The sequence below is a fragment of the Pteropus vampyrus genome, unplaced genomic scaffold, assembly GCF_000151845.1.
Source record: "Pteropus vampyrus isolate Shadow unplaced genomic scaffold, Pvam_2.0 Scaffold1, whole genome shotgun sequence".
Lineage (NCBI taxonomy): Eukaryota > Metazoa > Chordata > Mammalia > Chiroptera > Pteropodidae > Pteropus > Pteropus vampyrus.
Genome location: NW_011888782.1, coordinates 28972429 through 28987209, shown reverse-complemented (window position 1 = coordinate 28987209; position 14781 = coordinate 28972429). Strand labels below are relative to the sequence as shown.

The following is a 14781-nucleotide window of genomic DNA, read 5'->3' as shown; positions in this document are numbered from 1 at the left end:
TGCTGGGCCCTGAGCTGTAAAGCAGTTGTTTGAATGGGGACTATCAGACTTCATTTACCCGATATCTTTCCTAACTGCTTTCATTTCCCAAATTCCTACCATGATTCAGAAGTTACCGGGTGTTACAAACAGTAACAAAGGTATAAGAATGTAGAACTCAGAGGTTGCAAAGTAAATCAGAGGGGGCCATAAAAGAGTACTAGATAAATAATGGGGCAGATTTATTTAGGGTCCCCCTAAAATTCATATGTTAAAGTCCTAACCCCCAGTACCTCAGATGAGACCTTATTTGTGAATACGATATTACAGATGTAATTAGTTAAGATGAGGTCATTAGAGTGGGCCCTAATCTGATATGAGGTCATTACGGTGGGCCCTAATCTCCCTTATAGAAAGAGAGAATTTGGAATAAACACAGGGAGAAAAACATGACGGATGAAGGCAGTGATCAAGGTGAAGCTTCGACAAGCCAGTGAATGCCAAAGATTATCAGCACACCACCAGAAGCTGGGGAGGAGCACAGGACAGATTCTTCCTCACAGCCATTAGAAGGAACCTGCTTTACTAACATCATGATCTCAGACTTCTTCCTCCAAAACTGTGAGACAGTACATTTCTGTTTTTTAAGCCGCTCAGTTTGTGGTACTTTGTTATAGCAGCCCTAGCAAACTAACATAGGCAGCCAACTTGAGAGGATGACTTGTAGACAACTGGTACAGGCACGGATGTCAGAAGAGAACAGCCTGGTATAAAACTCAAACCAATGGCAGGTACCCTGGCAGAGACCCAGCTACACTGAATGACCCTTCCTCTCTGTGGCAGGGAGAAGATTAGATCTCAATTACTCAGAAATCAAGGCATTCACAAGATAGCAGCAAACACTGAGACAAAGAAAAGGTTAAGTTATGTGGATAAATAGCAAGAAAAGAAGGCAAAAGCGGCTGGTTCCTGTGACAGAGAAGGCCAATAAGGCAGCAAAATAAGGTTCTGACTTTAGAGTTTCAAATCTATCACTGACTTTATGATGTATACAGTGGAGATTACTGGAAAAAATAAGGAGTTAAATACAGATCAAAGCAGTATTAAGAAGGTTTCTATAGCAACTGTGTACAAAACACCTAGAAGTTTGAAGAGAACGAATGCAGAAAGTGTACAACTTTGGGCTCATTACTTAACTCTAGCTTCCTCATTTGGAAAATGGAACCATGCATTTAATCATTTTATTAGATTTTTGTGAGAATTACATGCGATAATCAATGTACAGTGCCTGATTTAGTAGCCCCTGGATAAATGCTAAAGGCTTAGATGTATATATAACTAGAATTCACATATTCCTTCAAATTAAATGGGAATATTAACATTTCTCCTTGTCCCTTCCTGTCAGTTCTTTGAAAGCAGTACCTGTATAACTCAGGCTTGATTTTATCCCAGACAATACTTACCCAATTATTATGTATAATGAAGAAACAGAGATCTGAATTACACAGGTGAATTACAAACAAAACCATGCGGAAAAGAGAGTGCATGCTAATTCCCCTTTGCCATTCCACAGCCCCAATGTCTGTCATCCTCTCAACCTAAAGCTGAGCTCCAGGCAGAATTCATTGCAAAAGAGTCAAAACATGCTTGAAAATTTGGGTCTCATTTGCTCTAATGAGGCCTTGCTTTTCCTCAGTTTCTAAGGGAACATAAAGCGCCGAATGACATGACTCAGAGGGCAGATAACACTTCTTTAATATCTCTCCACATGCTGACCTATTTCAATATTGTGCACTTCTCAGGGATGAGAAGCTATGCAAAGACTGGAAGAAAAATACCTGAGAGGCTGCCTCCTCCTGGGACTGTTTCAGCTTTTCAAGATTCTAGGTCATCCCTTTCCCTGATATTTGGAGTTCTTTCCCATGGGAAGAGCAATCTGTTCATATAGACTTAAAAAAAAAAAAACAAAAAATCAAACAAAAAAAACAATGATTGTTCATCTACAGTCTAATAGAAACCTCACTCAAAAATAAAGCTTCATATGAAATTTTTCTTCTTAAATTTCATCAACTAAAAAGGGTAAGGTACATTAACTTAAGGTAACCTGATTAATTTTGAGTTAAATAATTGAACGTGTCCTGAGAAAGGCATCATTTAACTGTTTACAAATGGCCAAATAGAGAAACCGAATGTTGTTGAAATTCATCTGGAATGGGTAAATTTGTTTCGGAACTGAGACGAATCCTGTGGTGATAGAGAGACTTACCAGAAAATATTCCTGGCTTCTGGTGGCCTAGCTGCTTCTGTAACAAAGAATATTGCTCTTTGAAATGATTGGATGGGGACTTCATCATGAACTGCCTTCAAGTGTCAGGAAACCTCCTCTTGGTAAACGTATCAAGAAACAGATGCAGGAAAATATGAATTGAGACTCACTAGGATCAGCTGCATGTTACTTTTGCAGAGATGACAGTGAGTCTTCATGTGATATGAGTGATCAACCATGGATACTCTTTCCCTAAATTAGGTTGTCTTGCAGGCATATCATGTCATAATCCCAAGCAAGTCGTTATGGCTTTTTTAATCTTACCACACCTCTGCAGTGAATGTACAAGTTTCCCAGAATGAGGGACTAGGCTCGACAGGCTATGGCCTCACTGAAAAACACTATGCAGGAGACATCTGCACAATATAAAGTCTGAAAGAATGAAGTAGCTTCAGAATATGTTTTCAAGATTATCCATAAAGCCCTCTTCTTGCACTTCATTTTCTTTCTGTTTCTTTCGGATCAGAGTGTTTGCGTGTTTGGGGAGCCTCTATATGCGGGTGTCTTTGCATACATGTGTGTATATGTTGGGTTTGTATACATAGTGTTCATGCGTGTGTTTTACCTGTGTTTAGGAATAATATCACTGGCTCTTTCCAGACATAAATTTGCTATGAGGGTACTGTTTTTTTCTAAACCCTAATATGATGAAAGACTATTTCAAAAGCTGTCTACATCTGCCGTTAAAAAAGTAATAATAACTATCTTCTCAGTACTTGCTATCTCATCAAAAAGCATATTAAATAGGATTAACTTAGAAATTGAGATTAGTTATGACTTCAATTGCCATATTTTAGAAACAGTTCAAACCAGTACTATTCTGGCCATTTGATTTTTTTTTTTTTTTTTTGAAGACCTAGAAGTCTCTTAAAACAAGGAAGACGACTTTAGCACAGCTTACGAACATATTAAGCAACATGTGCAAATGCACACAAATGAGAGCTAGTTTGCAGCTCGACAGCTATTCCCCTGTTATGCAATAGTGGGGGGATACGATTGATGTTCATCTGAATACAAAGCTTTACAAAGAAGCTTGGCAGAATTTTCCATTAGAATAGAAAGGCTAACTTACTGAAAAATAAATGGTTCAAGGAAGATGCAAAATGGCAGCTGAATCAAACTGGAAAACTTGTTGCTTCACAAGATCCTATATTTCTTACATGTACAAACAAGAAAATCTTGAGGAGAAAGAAATTGTCTCAAGGTGGATGAACGCTATAATAAATCCACTGTAACAATGTTCTCAAGAGATGATAGGGGATGGGTAAAGCGCATTTTAATATAAGTGATATCGGGGGACCCTAAATATAAAATAGCCTGCAAAAAAAAAAGAAAAGAGTAGAAAGAAAATTTTAAAATAGGAAAAAATGGCAAAAGAACCTTGATTACTGCTTCCTAGTGATGTATGCAGAGCCCAAAGGCATCTACTACATGCAGCTGGAGGAAAACACCTAAGCTAAACCCAATACCTGAGCTCCAAGAAGAAATTCGCACTCCAGCAGCCTTCAGAGGACTGGATGATCCTGCAGTTCTCCCAGCTGGGCATCATTGGGCAGATGTTCAAGTCGCTGGATCTGAGCCTGATTGTGGAATCCATTATTGTATTCTACCAGGACAAGCCCATTGACTGGCTCCTGGACCATATTCTGTGGGTGAAGGTCTGCAACCCTGAGAAGAACGCGAAGCTTTGGGACCCACATAAGGCTTATCTGCGGGTCCGCTTCAATCTATCCCTCTTCCAGTTTGTGAGCACTCAGTCCTTGCTGGCTGGCGGGCAAGATCCAGAAACTGAAGGCCAAGGACTTGGGGAAGCTGGCATTGCGGGAAGAGTACTTCAACACACCGGTGGAGGTGAGCATGAGCCTCGGGACCTAGCAGCACTACCCCATGGAGCAGGCGCCCCTGCTTGGGCATTCTTCTTGCGCTTCAAAGTACGCTGTGGAGGATTTCATCCGCTTCTGCCTCTTTTGGCTGTCAGGTCTGGAGCGGTTCTTGTTCCGCAGCAGGAGTAACTCTGATCACCTGGCTGCAAGCTCTTCAGCACCTCTGTGGAAGTGCTGCCCTTTGATAACCTCTAGTCGGACTAGAGAGATAGGGATGAGAGCCGCTCAACCACACTAAGGTGCCCTCGGAGCCCTGATGGCTACCGCCACATTGGCTCCTTCAACAGAGTGTGGCAGGGGGCGGGGTGGAGGCTGGCCTTCGGTCCCTGGAAGCACTGCACCTCTCCATCCAGACAGACTCACAGATGTGGGTCATTCTGATTGGCATCTTCCTTACAAAGGCCAACTAAGACCAGGGCTTCTGAGGGTGCACTTCGCTGGCCCTGACGCCCAGGAAACCTGGAGGGCCAGGTGTGGCCACCCCAGCGTGAAGGGTTCTGTCTGCTGCTCTGCTCGCAGGCCTGGAGTCCCCCAGAGCTGGTGCTGCCTCGCCCACGCGGCCACAGGAGGAGGCAGGTGGTCCCCATGCTGTGCCTTAGGCTACCATGCCAACCGTAACCTTCATACCCTGCAGCCTTGAACCAGGCAATTTTAGAAGAGTTTTTTCTTGGACGCCTTATGTCTCCAGCAGATCAGTGGAATGCATATACCGCATTATCTGCTGTTTTTATGCTTGCATACATTTGATTTTTTTCACATAAGTCCACATCTACTTTTATAAGAGCACGACTTGTAATAAGGGGTTAATGAAGGAAAGAATAGTTTCTTGGTAGTCAAGAGTATGGAAGAGCTATCTGGCACATCTAGGGTCAAAGTCTTGCATATGTCACGGGGTCCCAGGATGACGTCTGTGGGCCACTTGGAGAACAAAACTGTATTTAAAATTAGAAGCTACATCTTGCTAAATCTAAGGTTTTCCACAGTCATTATTCTGACTTTTCCCCCTAATTTCCATCTTTTCTTGGTGACTTCTCAAGTCACTTTAAGAAGATAAAGAGAGGAAGAGAAGGAAGTTAAGGTTAAATGTAGTTTTAAGTTTGAAGTTCGAGAAGGTAGAAGCTGTGATTATTTTAATAAAGTATTTGCATTATGTGTTTTTTTTAACATTTTATTTGCTGTATTACACATGACTCAAATGCTATATATATAATTGTAAGATTATATTATTTCAAGGGAAAAATTCAACTTTAGCCTCAATTTATTTAGTTTTAAAGTTGTGTGTGTTTGTGTGTATTTCTTTTTCCCAAAGAGATTAGAGAGGGGGTTGGGAAATAAGAAAACTTTTAATTGGTGCATTCAGCCAAGCAGTTCAGTAACAGAACATTAATTTTATTTTAATAATATGATTTTAATTGAATATTTTGCTAGGGCTGCACTAAATTGGGTCTGTGATTCAAAATTACATTAAGAAAGATTACCCTTCCCCCTACCCCCTTCTACAACTAATGCCACCCACACTCCAAAATAACAGGTTATCCTTTTGGGAACAGGCAAAATTTAAATTATGATTTCTTGGAAGATTCTTCAGGATAATGGGATAAGTATTAGCAAGTTATTGTTTCAGAGTAAACAAAAATACAATTGAAATACAGCTTCACTTTCATACAGGGTGGCACTGATCTTTCACTGTCCACTGAATTCTATTTTCTCCTCCAGTAATAGGATTGTAACTAGGAACCTCCCCTTCTAGCTAGGTGTGTCTGAATGACTATGTCTTGCCAATAGATATGAGCAAATGTGATATGGGTCACTGTCAAACCAAGGCTATTATAAAATGTGGTGTGTCTCCTCCATGATTGCTTTTTACTATTTCACTTGCTGGATATTTACTATAGAATGGTTCTGTGGGATAGTGGAACAACAAGATGGGAGGAACCTGGTCCCTTTGGGACCATTTGGAGTAGAATTTTTCTGCTCACATGAATACCTATCCAGACATGTCTACCATGTTAAACTACTGAAATTTAAGTGTCTGTTATTATAATCTAATATCCCCTACCTATTACGTATCCCTCTTTATTGTGTTATATTTCTTAATAAGTATAGAAAGCATAAAATATCTATTGGTAAGTTGTCTATTTCTTTTGACATTTTCAAGAGGGGTCAGCTTGGTATAGCAGCCAAACATTCTACTAGTGATCAGAAGCCCAAGACTTTTAAAATCGGAATCTTTTCCTTCCCAGAAACATTTTTAAAAATGCTAAGTATTTTGACTGAAAAAAAAAAATGCTGAAGAAAGAAGAATATAACCCAGCTTGGTAAATAGTAAATTAATCAATATATGAGTGAGTGAGTAGGATGGATGAATGAACAGACAGTGAAAAGGAGAGAGAAAGTCTAGAATTTAGGTGAAGATGCAAGAGAACCAACTCTTTTCTCAACTTAGAAGTACAAATGATGCAATAATGGTGCATCTTCCCATGAGATTGTAAGAAGAGTATGGCATTTAGCATCAGACAGATGGAAACTGGTATTTGTTGAACAAGCACAATATGTCATGCACTGTACTACATATTTTCACATACAATCTTATACTCACATATGCACAGTTTCATAAAAACCTTTCAAGGGAAAAACCATGCTATCAACTTTTTACAGTGAGAGACTACTGAGGCTCAGTTTCTATCCCTGGATTATACTGCAGATATGTGGCTGAGCCAAAGTTGAGTTAAGTTATCCAAATTTTACTTCTTATGAGAACTCTGTAGATAATCCTCTAACTTTACTTATCTCATCTATAAAATGAAAATAATATCTCTTAACATTAACATAGTAATGTATACATATTTACCTATATAATTAAAATTCAAAGTGATTATTGTCATCTATACATTAGGTAAAATTACTATAATTTAGAAGCATCAGGACTCCTGTGTTTCATATGAGAGTGTTTTGGATTAGGTAATACTATTTGGATTTCAGAAGTGGAAAGTGTGGAAAATAGGAAGAAAACTCAGTCTGCACTCCAGGTGCCCCTGGTCTTGCTGGGTTTCCAGAACTCAGTTGTTACACGCTTCCAAGGCCTGTTCTCTTCCATCCTCATTCCATGTTCTAGACTTTCTACATCTTTTTAACCTCAAATTTTTATCAAAACGTTTCTCTGTTTTGTTGCCATTACTTTGTGGCCATGTTCAAAAGTGAGGTAAAAGCAGCTCTTCTAATAAATTAAATCACATAATTGAGTGATGTTGTATTACTATTCAATGTCTTTCTAGAAGCAATGTCTAAAGCCTAAGAGTTATTATAAAGGAGATATTTCAGGTAGTAAGGAGGGCTGTGGCAAGCATGTTTTGGAACTAAGATGCTGGCTGTGATTAATGATAAGAATAGTTATTACATATTGAGCACTTAACATGTAGCAAGCCCTATATTGTTTTACAAGCATTATATCATTTAATATAAATAATAAACATATGAGGTGATGTTACCAAGGAAAGAACTGGAGTGGTCAAATAGCTTGCCTGAGTTTACATATTTTATAGAGAACAGTGGCAAGTCTCTAATTCAATCTGCCTGTCTCCCCAAACCACACTCTTAACCACCAGGCTATACTCTGTATTCTGTGGGTAAACTAAGCATTATTTTCTAGGTGTTGGGATTAAAAATAGACTGTTCAAATACTTTGAGCATAGAGAAACATTATTTATGGGTGAGATAGGGGATGAGGGATTTGTCTACAGAATCTTAAATCCAATGAATGGACCCTAAATAGTAATAAAATGTTGGTGCTAAAGTGTCTGCATGCTAAGAGCTTCCATGAAATTTAATAAGACATCCAAAGGGAACAACAACAACTGTTTGCGTTGATTCCTTAATGTAACTAAAGACATACCAAATCTTCAAAATGTAGGAGCAATACTGTGTTCTGAGAGATCGCCATCTTGTGGTTACTTGTTAAACAGAAAGAAGGCCTCTGGCCTTTAAAGGAACAGAGACGCCGGCTAGAGATGGGATGCCAAGGCAAATGAACTGTACTTTTCAAGCATCTGCAAGGGAAGATTGTTTGTAGCAGGGAGCACATGTGAGTCAACTTTTGAAAATGAAAACAAACCAAACACCTGGTACATTTTTACTTAATTTGCATAAAAGGTGTTGGTGCTCTATGACCTCTCAGAATATGTACGAAATGGAAATATAATATTGAGATTAAAACAGAAAATAAAAACAGTCCTTGAAAGGACAGGACAAAGTACAATTAACCTCTGGGTTAGAAATGACAAATCAAAAACAAAACTTCTCATATTTTCAAGATTTCTTTGATGGGCAATAAATGAAGATTTTGACTATAGTAGAAATGAAACAGTATTTTAGAACTATCGGGCATATCAGTGGCTTTTTTTATTGATTCGATTTCATATTCTGATATTTTTTCTCTCCCCCTGAAAAAGCGGCTAATATTTACTTTAAAACATAAACATATTAAAGTTTAGTCAATAATTCCTGGATGTTTGTTTTATGACCTTTCTTTTCTTTATATTAAAATTTTTTATTGCCATTATACCTCTAACACCTGGAGTCTAGGTGTAAAATAATTTTGATACTGTACATATATGATTATGGGATGCTGGACAGTCCTAGCATTAGAGATAATTAAGGGCGGAGTCAACAAAGAAAATGGGAGATTAGGAGTTAACAACCTAAACCAAGAAAGACCAACTGATTAATTAGAAAACTTCAATCATTTCTCCTTTGCAAATGAAGAAGGATATAGGTACTATTTCAATAGAACATTGAAACATAATGGTCTTAAAAATATGAAACCAATAATTGCAAAAATACAGTCATTCCTCCCACTAGATTACAAGTACCTTGACAGTAGGCACCACACATTAGTTATGCATATGGCCTTACTCTCTGGTCCTTAAGAGTTAAAATTATTGCATTGGATAGGAACTTGGTAATGGGAGGGGGTGAGTGTGTGAATAAAAAAGGATATGAAGCAGACTTACTCTCAGGTAAGGAAGTTAGTCCATTTATAGTAGGAGAAAATGACAAAGGGACCTTGATTGTAAGTAGAGGAAGAGGGCTTTACAGGTATTCTCAAGGCCATATTTAGAAACTGCTTCATTCTTCCGTTGGTAAAATGGAAGGCCATAAAATAGCAGATAGTTTAGTATTAGTGAAATAAAGATCACTAAGGTCAAGGTCAGGCAAAACATAAACTTCCATCTAACTTGGAGTGGAAGAGATAACCCTGGAATCCTAACCTGTAGATAAAAATATGACACAGGTTATAAGAGAACTAGAAGGCCAAAATTCTTATTGTTAAACCAAATGAACCTTGGAATAGCTGCTTGAATGTCTCAGTCAACTGTGTATCCTGCTACATTAAATTCTTTTATATTTGAGATGAGGAAAATCAACAACTTCCTAAGCCTAGCCAAGCTAAGTCTATTTTAAGCTAATCATTCAGTTCTGAAATCTTTGTTCTTTAAATCATTTAACTCATTGCCCTTACATTTTGTTTTTATTTAAACTCATTTTTTTTTTCAGGTAAAGCTTAATAAAATTTATTTAAATGTTAAGACTATTTTTCCACACAGGACTTAGGATATACAGGGGGATCGGTGGGCCCCTAGAAGTCAAATATGGTAGTATCCATGGGAAGGAAGGGACAGTTAATCTGGGCAGAGAAAACCCAGAGAATCAAGGAAAGGAGGTGTCTGAACATTTCTAAAACTTACTGAAGACAACTAGAAGGCACCCAAAAGAAGAACAGTCAAAAGGATAAAGAGTGCCAGAACAGAAAGAAGACATTGCTGAGAGCAAGGTCCCAAGGAAAAGAAGCAATCCCCATTTTTTCTGCAGTTCAAACTTTGGCACCATAGATTGACATTTTCTCCTTATATTATGCATTTAAAATGTGCTGCAATGAACTGATTGTGTTTAAGAAGGTAGAGCAAAGAGGGATAAGGCTCCGGGGAGGAGGGACTTATTAAGATTATAAAATTGATGATCTGTAGACACACTTCAGCTAGAACTGTGCCATTTTTATTGAAGAACTAACATATGACAATCAAGGCTGATTCAGAAGCTACTGAATAAAGTCTAACAAAACAAACAGATCTATATACTTTCAATCATCATTTATTTAATTGATAATAAATCATAAACACCATCATAATATGCAATACATAATAAGTATTAACTAGACACACTGGGTTATAGAGAAAAAATACTTTTTCTTTTCTTAATGCTGTTATGGACTAAATGTTTGTGTCCCCCTCAAATTTATATGTTGAAATCCTAACCCCCAGTGTGATGGTATTAAGAGGTAGGGCCTTTGGGAGGCAATTAGGTTTCGAGGGTGGAGCCCTCATGAATGAGACTAGTGCTCTTATAAAAGGGGCCCCAGGAAACTCTTTCTCCTTCTTTGTGCCTTGTGAGGTTACAAAAAGTCAGCAGTCTACAACCTAGAAGAGGGTGCTCACCAGAACTTAACCATGCTGGCAGCCTGATTGAGGACTTATAGCCTCCCGAACTGTGCAAAATAAATTCTTTTTTTATAAGCCACCAAGCCTATCTTATTTCATTATAGCCTAAATTGACTAAGACAGTAACTTAACAGAAAAATTTTAATAGCACAGGCAAACTCAATAGAGTCCAAAATCACATATGTATGTGTATAGACATATATGTATATATGATATATGCATTTATTTATTACATGTATATAATATGCCTATGCATGTATATGTGATATTAAATTCAGCAAATATTATTTCAAAAAGAATTTTCTAATTAGAAAATTAATATTTCTTTTTCACGAAACATTTTTTAAAATTTCCTACCATCCTGGGATAAATTCTTATCTCATGGGCTCTTTTGCCACATTTTCTCTACCTCTCCTCACACTTGCTAGCACATTTAAATGAACATAGAATGTATAAAATGAGGATTCTTAGGGTCACTTACTTGAACCAACTCCTTTTTGAGTATCTTTCTCTTCTCTTACAGTCTCTACACTGTACTGGTATGATGTTGTTAGCTTCGTTCCTTTGTTACCACACCAACCAGTCTGCATGGCATCTCTTTCCCCCTTACTTTCTCCCCTTAGAAGTGCTGCCCAATTAATCTATGAAATTTAATTTCTTGTTTAAAATCTTCCATTGGCTTTCATTGCCTCTGGAAGACCAAATACCTAAGTCTGCCATTCCAGGTCCTCCCTAATCCGGCCCTACTTTACCTTTTACTCAGTTTTATTTTTTATCTCACCTGCACCGTTTCCCAACTTACAAACTGATTCATTAATACTCTTTCATCTTTGCCACATTTTCTCAATACATTTGGCTCCATTAATACACATTCACATTCCCCTACTTCATGTCTTTGCTTATGGCATTCCCTTTGCCTGGAATGCCAATTTCTATTTCCCATATCTGTATCTGTTAAATTTGTATGTTTTCTTTAAAACACAGTTTAAGTGTCATCTCCTTCAGGACTGTCCACAGCTAGAGATGACTGTTTTCTCTTTCAGGTTTTTAAAATTTTTTGATTATAACATTTGAATAATATTTATCACTTGTTGCCTTGTACTACAATTCTTAGTGCATTTGTTTTTCTTCAACTTGTTTTATGAGCTACTTGACAGTAGTAACTTTAATTTCTCATATTTGATCCTGACAAATTACATATGAGAGATACCTAAAGACATTTATGATGAATGAATAGACCTTCGTAATCTCCTATTGTGCTTAAGCACGGTATCTGACACCTGGTAGTTATTAAGAATTCAAGTGCAAATTGGAAAACTTTTCAGAAAATGAAAATCTGTGTTAGTGTCTCTATTATAAAAGAATTATGGGAGCAAATGTTTTAAAATGCATGTTTACTTGGAGTGCCTAAGACTGTTTTATACAGACATGCCATCTAACTCTCATATTGCTCTAGTGAACTAACTTCAGAAGTCCATGAATTGTACACTAGTTGACTCATGTGACAGTACAATTAAATATATTAGATGGGTGACCGAATAGACCATTATCTTCTTACTGTTTTGGAGATGTTTATTATGATTTCAGATATATTTTATATTCTCATTTTTATGTTATATTTTCCTTGCTCTGTACTTTATAACTAAGATGGCATACTCTATAAGAAGGCAAATTTAATATGTATATATGATATATGCATTTATTTATTACATGTATATAATATGCCTATGCATGTATATGTGATATTAAATTCAGCAAATATTATTTCAAAAAGAATTTTTTAATTAGAAAATTAATATTTCTTTTTCACGAAACATTTTTTAAAATTTCCTACCATCCTGGGATAAATTCTTATCTCATGGGCTCTTTTGCCACATTTTCTCTACCTCTCCTCACACTTGCTAGCACATTTAAATGAACATAGAATGTATAAAATGAGGATTCTTAGGGTCACTTACTTGAACCAACTCCTTTTTGAGTATCTTTCTCTTCTCTTACAGTCTCTACACTGTACTGGTATGATGTTGTTAGCTTCGTTCCTTTGTTACCACACCAACCAGTCTGCATGGCATCTCTTTCCCCCTTACTTTCTCCCCTTAGAAGTGCTGCCCAATTAATCTATGAAATTTAATTTCTTGTTTAAAATCTTCCATTGGCTTTCATTGCCTCTGGAAGACCAAATACCTAAGTCTGCCATTCCAGGTCCTCCCTAATCCGGCCCTACTTTACCTTTTACTCAGTTTTATTTTTTATCTCACCTGCACCGTTTCCCAACTTACAAACTGATTCATTAATACTCTTTCATCTTTGCCACATTTTCTCAATACATTTGGCTCCATTAATACACATTCACATTCCCCTACTTCATGTCTTTGCTTATGGCATTCCCTTTGCCTGGAATGCCAATTTCTATTTCCCATATCTGTATCTGTTAAATTTGTATGTTTTCTTTAAAACACAGTTTAAGTGTCATCTCCTTCAGGACTGTCCACAGCTAGAGATGACTGTTTTCTCTTTCAGGTTTTTAAAATTTTTTGATTATAACATTTGAATAATATTTATCACTTGTTGCCTTGTACTACAATTCTTAGTGCATTTGTTTTTCTTCAACTTGTTTTATGAGCTACTTGACAGTAGTAACTTTAATTTCTCATATTTGATCCTGACAAATTACATATGAGAGATACCTAAAGACATTTATGATGAATGAATAGACCTTCGTAATCTCCTATTGTGCTTAAGCACGGTATCTGACACCTGGTAGTTATTAAGAATTCAAGTGCAAATTGGAAAACTTTTCAGAAAATGAAAATCTGTGTTAGTGTCTCTATTATAAAAGAATTATGGGAGCAAATGTTTTAAAATGCATGTTTACTTGGAGTGCCTAAGACTGTTTTATACAGACATGCCATCTAACTCTCATATTGCTCTAGTGAACTAACTTCAGAAGTCCATGAATTGTACACTAGTTGACTCATGTGACAGTACAATTAAATATATTAGATGGGTGACCGAATAGACCATTATCTTCTTACTGTTTTGGAGATGTTTATTATGATTTCAGATATATTTTATATTCTCATTTTTATGTTATATTTTCCTTGCTCTGTACTTTATAACTAAGATGGCATACTCTATAAGAAGGCAAATTTAAAATTGCTCAATTTCTCTAAGTTTGTATCATAAAAGATGAGAAAAATTAATGATAATTTACTTTTCCTTATTTACAGTGTAACAGGCAAGTCAATGACAGTGGTAGAAAAAGGAATGAGTGAGTGTTCAACAATAGTTACATATAACTTGAAATAACACTTTTAATTTTTATTGTTCAGCTACTGCCCTACAGGATTTCCATCTGTCAACACTTAGCGTTTATTGCATTGTTACTGAGTAAGTGGGCTTAGTTCACTACTAAGAGAACCAGAAGGAATTGATAAAGTAACTTCATGCCCTCAAGAAGCTTGTAATCCTCTGTTTGAGACATGTGTGTGTCACCCTAACTACTGCTATAGATTTTACTACCTCATTTACCATATTTCAGATTCAGCAAGATTTCTTTAATGTAGGTCATTGTTCCCTGTTTACCTTTACCATCTCTTAGCTTATCATTACTTATTATCCAATAACAGGTCTAGTTGAAACTGTCTTCTTATTAACAATGATTAATATTGAAGTGGCCAGTATTGTATTTTGTTTCTAGGTCTCTTTCCAAGGGAAAAGTTTGTTTAAAATAGTTAAAGTCAAAGCTCCAAGAATCAGTTAAGAGAAAAAATTTTCGAAGTCACAAAAGAACTGCAGAACAATTTGCTCACAGACTTGGATTGCTATGTTTTATCTCTTCTACTCAAGTGGAATAAGGTATGCAAAAGATAAAAATCACTGTATTGTGGAAAGGCCATGTGTGACATGGAAAAACAAAGTGGCTGTGAATTGAAGAGGAGAGTAAAATAGAAGATGACAACACATAATAACAGTGAAATCTTGAATGATGTCCTAGTAAAATGTTCTGCTAAGGATTAAACATAGGGATAGTTTTTAGGATAAGTGAAGTGACCAGTGTATTAAATCAAGAAATCAATAAAAATATTTTTCATCTAAT

The 14781-nt window shown here is 36.7% G+C and overlaps 1 pseudogene; it reads left to right on the top strand.

The window, feature by feature from the left end:
- The first annotated feature begins 428 nt into the window (after positions 1-428).
- On the top strand, positions 429-4598 carry LOC105288950 (annotated as a pseudogene).
- The last annotated feature ends 10183 nt before the right edge of the window (positions 4599-14781 follow it).